Below are 8,440 nucleotides of genomic sequence, written 5' to 3' on the forward strand. Positions count from 1 at the left end.
TTCAAGAAGAAAATAGAAACTACACGTGGAAAAGATATGGGGAATGTAAGAAGAAAAAGAGCAAAAATGCACATTGAATATCAAAAGAAAATAAAGGCTTTTTTATGAAAAGTAGCGACAAACTAGATGAACTGAGGTAGAATTAAGAGGAATTAAATTCATTATTTTGAATTGTTAGAGATTCAAAGTCAAACCAGTGTCATCATTGTTGTTCACTGTATATTGAGAGAAAGGAGGAAATCAGAATTTTGGATAATTGTTTATTAGTGATGCAGCACAGAATTTTGTCAGTGAACAGGTCGCGGTCTCAAAGGGACGAAAATATTTTGACAAATTAAATTTAAATGTTGAAGTGAATCTAACGGTTTTTCTGTGTTTCTTAAATGGCTTATAAACACCTTCCACGCTGCAATTGTCTTCGTTCCAGCACATGATCTCAGATCAGGTCGCTTGTTATGGAAGTACATCTCCGTAAATCTTTATAAGTATTTTTGGTTAAAACAGAACGTTTCATTGTTCCTTTGTATGAATTGGTTTCATATAAGACAACAATGAAACGTTCTGTTTTTACCATTTTTGGCCCTCTTTTGTGGGTCCATTTGTTCCAATCACTTAATTTGGTTAACGTCACTATACCAACAGCAGTATCACCAGCAAAAGTTATCCTGTTTATTAATCAAAGAGAAACCAGCAAGAAGTAGGAAAATAAAGACGATATTCAATCTTCTGCCTCGGTCTCAGCTTTTCTGCACCTGCATCACTATTAATCGCCACCACCATCACCGCTGTCGTTATCGTTACCACCATCATCATCATCACCACTATCGTTATCATCATTACAATTATTACCACTACTACCATCATTACGAACACCCCTCTCTTTACCACAACCACTATTCCACCATTATTAGCATCACCACCACCACTACTAGCATCGCCATCATCATTTACTCCCTCTGCAGCAGTAATAGTCATTAGACTTAATTTTAATTAAACGATTGTGATACATATATATACATACACACACACACATATATATATCTAAATATATGCTATTTTATAATAAAGAGTAAAATCATTAATGATTTTACCAGGGGTCAGCGCGTGGGAAGCTTATAGCCAATCCCTTGTTATAATTATCATCATCATCATCATCATCGTTTAACGTCTGCTTGGGTTGGACGATTTGACTGAGGACTGGTGAAACCGGATGGCAACACCAGGCTCCAATCTAATTTGGCAGAGTTTCTACAGCTGGATGCCCTTCCTAACGCCAACCACTCAGAGAGTGTAGTGGGTGCTTTTACGTGTCACCCGCACGAAAACGGCCACGCTCAAAATGGTGTCTTTTATGTGCCACCCGCACAAGCCAGTCCAGTCGCACTGGCAACCATCTTAAAATATTTATATACATACATACATACATACATATATATATATATATATATATATATATATATATACACACACACACACACACACATATGTATGCATATATATACACATATATACATATGTATGCATATATATACACATATATATATGCGCATATATATATATATATACATACATATGCATATATATACACACACATATATGTATATGCATTTATATATATATATATATACATAGATATTAATAGACTGATTGGTTTGTGTTTAATTAATTAGGATAACAGAACAAGTATATGTCTGTCTTGTTGTTGCCTTGGTTCTTTGATTTGGGTTATTATTTTGCTGTAATTACTGACCCAGGGTGTTAGAGAATGCCTGGCTGTTGCAATAGAATCTTATGATGGAATGAGACGATGGGGTGGAAGGGTGCATGGTAGTAAGTCACAGTTTATTGCCTGCGAAAGTAATGTTTTTTCCCCTATCATTACCCCCCACCTCACTCCATCTTCATCCTCTTCCTCAGAGCTGCCAAGAAACTGATGGTGGGAGGGTGAGGTGGGGGTGAAAAGTCAGTATTGGGGTGGGGGTTACGCCCACGGCAAGTCTTTCTTTCATTTTATTCTTCGACTTATTTCAATCGGGTTATTTTGTACATAGTTTTCTGTCTCGTACATATTATTTTGTTGTTTCTTGTAAGATGAAATACAGTACCAACATCAACAAGATGGGAGGTAATTCTTTCATTTCAGTCTGTCATTATTATGGTAACGTAGTACTCCATGCTGACATAACCCCCTCCCCTCACACATACACACACGTGTTTATAAGGGTCTTATCTTGCATGACCACCCCACCCCTACATCCCTCTCACCTGAAACCACATGATTGCAAAGTGAGTTTCTTAATTAAACAGCCGCCCTTGGTGACACGCAATAAGCACCATTCATGCGTGGGTCGTTACCAGTGCCACCTGACTGGTTCCTGTGCCAGTGGCATGTAAAAAGCACCATCTGAATGTGGCCGATGCCAGTGCTCCCTGACTCGCTCCCGTGCCAGTGGCACATAAAAGCACCCACTACACTCTCGGAGTGGTTGGCATTAGGAAGGGCATCCAGCTGTAGAAACCTTGCCAGATCAGATTGGAGCCTAGTTCGGCCTCCTGGCTTGCCAGTCCCCATTCAAACCGTCCAACCCATGCCAGCATGGAAAGCAGACATTAAACGATGCTGATGATGATGATGATGATCCCTGTGTTTAAATATCTAACTTCTACCTTTCACTTTAATGTTTCTTTCTTTAAAGGAAGTGTTTCTGTTCTCCTCGTGTTTCTTTATAACATTCACAAGTTTCTTTTTGCTCGATTCTAAGAAATCATTTAGTTCCGCTGTTGTTATTACCTCCGCTTTAGAAAAGGCGGAGGTGTTGTTTTCAATTGTGTTTGTTTGCTTGTTTGACTGTCAACAAGATATCTCAAGAACCACTGGATGGATTCGGATGTTTGGCCTAGTAACTGACACAAACTGATTAGATTTTGGGATCAATCCGGTACTGGACAAGGATTCTAGATTATTTTTCCAGTTTTTTTACTTAATTTCTGAAAGCGATCGGGTTCATTTTTATATTCTCGTTTGTGAGAGCACTTAAGTTTATTGCAGTTATTCTCATTTAAAAAAATCATCTCTGGCTAATCGTTGAGAGGATGTTGGTGTTACCTTGGCAGAGGTTCGCACTCTCTCAGTGCTCTTGTTTTATAGTTGTTTTCTATTTGAATCAGATCCACTCATACCTGCTATTTTTTATTTTTTACATGTTTCAATCATTAGCCATTCATTAATTGCAGTACCAGCATAAATTACTGGGGTTGAGATAGACAAATAGCAATAAAGTCTCTGCTGTAGTGAAAATGGTACACCCCTTCCCACATGGCAAAGTGGTATGACCCAGCCACTACGGAGCTAGTCACTCAGTCAGTCAGTAGTAGTAACAGTCATTGTATGAGTTCTCAGCTAGAGTTAGTGTCAGTTACGTGATATACATGGGCTTGAGTTACCATCAAGGTAGAAGGTCCAAATATTATTGTGATGCGGAGCTATCAGCAATAGCATGACAGATTAGTAAGAGATAATCAGACGCAGGATAACGCCGCAACATAATAGAAAGGAGAGAGAAACAAGATGAGGAAGGGAATTAGAGCTAATGTGCATTTGTGCACAGAAGCTCATGTGTGTGTGCTATGGGTATTAGAGGCTTCCATGTTTTATAATGACGAACAGTTTCAACCCAGCCAGAAATCTTCAGATTTCTTGAAATGGAATTTGTGTTTATTTGGTTCAAAAACATTGTGTGTGTGTGTGTGTGTGTGTGTGTTTGTAACATGAGCTTTTTTTTTATATTTGAATGATATGTGATTCTACTTTTATAAAAAGCTGTCGTGTGTGTGTGTGTGTGTGTGTGTGTGTGTGTGTGTCTGTAAGGTGTGGGTTTTTATTTGAGTGAAGTTTGATTCTATTTTTATCAATACCTGTCATTGTGTGTGTGTGTGTGTGTGTGTGTGTGTGGTTGGATAGATTATGCGAGTTTTAATCTGTCAATTAATTTAGGTTAGTACCTGCATTGGTGTGGTAGTTTTAACCTGAGTCCAGCATAACTGTAGAGAGACAAAGAAAAAAACAAGCTTCACTGGTGCATGGAGCTTATATTTTATATTTTTTGAGTAAAGAATTTTTGAGGTTGTTTTTTCTTTAGTCAATTGCACAATTACACTCCCAGCAGAGCATGGTTGCCCTGTTTCTTAATTACTTTGAAAACTTCACACAGTTTCTGCATTTAATACCCATGTTAAACAACTGAGTAACATTGAACTTCAAACATAAACTTCATACAATCTACTGAGTACTTTTTTCGCTTAATTACCTTTCCTTCCAGTGTAAAACCAACTTCTATTCATTATGTATGCATGTGTGTATATGCAAACACACACACACACACACAGGCTGTGCCAGGCAACTTTATGCTGAAGAGGAATCTCATTACCTGATTCCTGTTTAACCCTTTAGTATTTAAACCAGTCATATCCGGCCAAAATGTTTAATCTGTTTTATGTTCAAACTGACCAGATCGAGGCTCTCACCTACACTACATTGTTATTCTACATAAAGTAATTACACCATCAAGATCTTAAAGATATGAGATAATGCATGCTTAATTCAAATCAATGTGAATCAAAAAGCATTATGTTTGATAAAATAATCTGAACACTAAAGAGTTAATCTTTTAGCATTTAAACCAGCCCGTATCCAGCCCAGATATTCTACCTATTTTAAATGCAAACCAGCCAGGTCCCATCTCTCACACCTACCCTATATTCTACAAATACACAACTACATCATCGAAATCTCAAAGCTTCAAAATAATACACGGTTAATTGAAGACAATGTGAATAAATAAGCATCGCATTGGACAGAGTAATCTGAACGCTAAAGGGTGCAGAAGGCACACACGTTCAACTATATACATTAAAGGGACAGGTTCTTCCACAAAACTGCTCTCAGTCCCAATGCTGCCACTGAATGGATGCATGCTAGGATCAAGTGGCCCCTATCAGTGCAACCCATGGCAGTAGCTCTCAATAAGCCCTTGGCATAGTAGGTCTGGTAGCTTGTTTCCCCCCTGCCCTTCCCAGTGTCACTCTAGGTACAGCTGTCTAAGAGGTTAAAATCAAGACAGTGAGATGGTCACATGATGTTGGAAAGGATTGCATAATTGCATTGTGGGTCTTGCTGGATATGAACTTGTCTCTTGTCATTATGTAGGACTTGTACTTGATATTTTTGTGCCCTACATATTTGATAGTGGGCCCTACCACTGTGCTTCTTAGCGATGGCCTTCATCAACTCATCAGTGTTGTAGTTGATAATGTCTTGGACCTTCTAAACAAGCTCAGCTGTCTTAAATGCATCTAACTACTGAGAATGTTTCTCAATAACACAACCCCCACCAGAGGCCTCCATCTATTTCCTGACCCTGAACACAAAGGACCGTGTCACATTAAAAAAGCTGGTGAACTCCAAGTCACTTGTCACTTTCTGTGTCAGATTGGGCTCTACCATGTCAACACTGATACTACCTGAGAGACAAATGAGTTCCTAATTGGCAGCACATGGCAGGTAACATTAGAATGGATTGTCTTTCATATATGAACTGCTACAATTGTGCTCACTTGTATCAAGCACAGCTTCTATTATGATGAAGAAAATTCTGGAATGACATAATTACACGTAAACCTTTCAGTGTTCCATAAATAACATTGTAATATATTTGTAAACTTGGATATTTTTTAAAACGGGGTCCACATTTTTCATTAACGAAACACTTTAAAACTTGGAACACTGGTAGAATGTGTCATATAAAACATCTTTTTCTCTTAGTCTTCTTAAAAAAAAAAAGAAATCCATAAGTTATTCCATGTTAAAGTTGTCGTATTTCTGTAATTTCAACCAATCACTGACGTCCATTCAGCCGATATACATTAAGTGCCGACTACATAAACAAACGATTCTGAAACAATTAACCCTAACCCTAACCCTAACGTTAGGGTTAAAGCAAATTTAAAATGAAAAAAGCAAATAAAACGAAGGTATGGAGATTAAATACGCTTTACATCGCTTAATCAGCCAAAGGAGTAAATGTAAACAACTGAATACTTGTCAGTGATTGGTTGAAATTATCGAAATAAGACAATTTTTTACATGAAATAAATTCGAATACAAAAATATTTTTCTGTTCTATAACACAAAATAGATAAGTATACGAAGTTTGAAAGTCTTTCGGTACCAAAAACACTACGTAAAACATTAATGAAAAATGTGGCCCCCACTTTTAAAATAGATCCTTATCAATTGTTATTAAATATTTATAGCTGTCATTAAGCTGTTCCATGAACCAATGCAGATTATTATAAGTATAAAAGCTGTCATTTGTGACAGCACAAATGTTTTGTCCTGTTGTTGTTGACAAGTGGTATGCACTATGATACTTGTGAATTATTGGTCACAGCTTGTTTTGGCTAAGATCAAAGTGTGTCTCACTGTTAAATATTGTTTTACTGTACAAGTGCTTAGCCTTTGTGTAAGAAGTTTATTGACATCTTTTCATTCCTCATTTTGAACATATGCTCCATACTTTATGATTAATAAAATTATCATAATTTTTACTGATACAAGTACTCTTGTATATGTGTGCATGTATATATATGTGTGTATATGTGTATAGTTCACTGTGTTGTTTGTTGAATTGGTTATCATCAAGGTTTTTGAGTTAACAAGGCAACCAATGGTTTCATGTGAAAAGATCTTCACAATTGTTCAAGCATACTTCATGGAAGTGTTGATACTCATTTCCATTTTGAATGAGAATACTCTCTCTCTATGTATATATGTGCGTGTGTGTGTGTGTGTGTGTGTGCACATGTGTAGATGTGTGTGTGTTTGTGTATTTATAGGTATGGGATCTTGGACTGGTGTCCTCTACTATAGCCCCAAACCAATCAAAGTTTTTTGAGTGGGTTTGGTTGATAGAAACTGCAAGACACCCTCTGTGTGTGTGTCTGTGTGTAATGTATATGTATATCCATGTATGTTTGTGTTTTATTGTCTTGACATTGTGTAATAGTTATAAGCAAGTATCAATGTCATACAAGTGGTATCATTTGTCTGTTTTCGTAGAAGATTAGTATGTAAAAAAAACATGGCATTTGTTTATCAGCTGTCCTGGTCACTTGTTTTTGTTTACCAATAGTCTTGTTGCTATTGTTGGCTGACTGTTATCAATTAGGCTTTTAAACCCATAAAGAAGATCTAGACTGTATCCACAGGATGAAATAATCACCCAGGTAGGGTTTTCAGTTGGTGAGTAGGTATTTGTCCAATTCCCAGTACAATATAGTTAAGAACAGCTTCAGGAACTTAAAAGTATTCTCTTATTGATTAAAGTAACTGGGTGTTTGAAAGCCAATACCCAGTAATTTTAATCAGTAACAGAATATAATGTGATCTTCTATAGGCAGCAACATCATCATTATTGAACTTTTGTTTTCCATGCTGGCATGGGTTGGACAGTTCAAGAGGTGCTGGGAGACCAAAACTGTATGAAACTTTGGTGTCTGCTTTGGCATAGTTTCTATGGCTCAGTACCCTTTTTAATATAAACTGGATATGTATATCATCATCATCATCACCATTTATCGTCCGTTGTCCATGCTGGCATTGGTTCAACAGTTTGACTGGGCTGGCATGTTGGAAGGCTGCACCAGACTCCAGTCTGATTTGGCATGGTTTCTACAGCTGGATGCCCTTTTGAATGCCAACCACTTTGAAAACATAAGGACACAGAAAATGTGTCATGGCCAACTGGAAATGGTGTTTCCTAGGGCTAAATAGCAGTAGCATTATTCCCTTTCATGAGACTGCCACATTAAGTCGGCAACATACCATCTTATTCATAGTAAGCCTAGTACTTATTCTATCAATCTCTTTTGCTGAGCCGCTAAGTTACAGGGATATAAACACACCAACATCGGTTGTCAAGCGATGGTGGGGGTCAAGCACAGAGACACAAATACATGCATATATATATATATATATATATATATATATATATGAAGAGGTTGACCCATGAAGACGTGGGATGAGGTGATGAAGCATGACCTTCGAATATTAGGCTTCACAGTGGCAATGACAGGAGACCGAGACCTTTGGGGATATGCTATGATTGAGAAGACCCGGCAACTAAAGTGAGGTTGCAGCCATGCATGTCCGGCCCAGTTAAGAGTGCCCCTGATGAATTGGGCGATATGATATGTTTGAGAAGACCTGCTGAGTCAAGTAAAACCAATATCGTAGCTGTGGCCAGTACCCCCTAACTAGCTTCCATGCCAGTGGCACGTAAAAAGCACCATCCGAACGTGGATGATGCCAGTACCCCCTGACTGGCTCCTGTACTGGTGGCACGTAAAAAGCACCAACCAAATGTGGCTGATGCCAGTACCC

At 37.9% G+C, this 8,440-nt stretch overlaps 1 protein-coding gene across 1 annotated transcript in view; it reads left to right on the forward strand.

Moving 5' to 3' along the window:
• LOC106869838 (chondroitin sulfate synthase 2) overlaps nt 1-8,440 on the forward strand; it is a 76,221-nt gene that overhangs the window by 41,837 nt on the left and 25,944 nt on the right. The gene's annotated exons all lie outside the window — the stretch shown is intronic.

Source organism: Octopus bimaculoides, chromosome 9 (assembly GCF_001194135.2).
Source record: "Octopus bimaculoides isolate UCB-OBI-ISO-001 chromosome 9, ASM119413v2, whole genome shotgun sequence".
Lineage (NCBI taxonomy): Eukaryota > Metazoa > Mollusca > Cephalopoda > Octopoda > Octopodidae > Octopus > Octopus bimaculoides.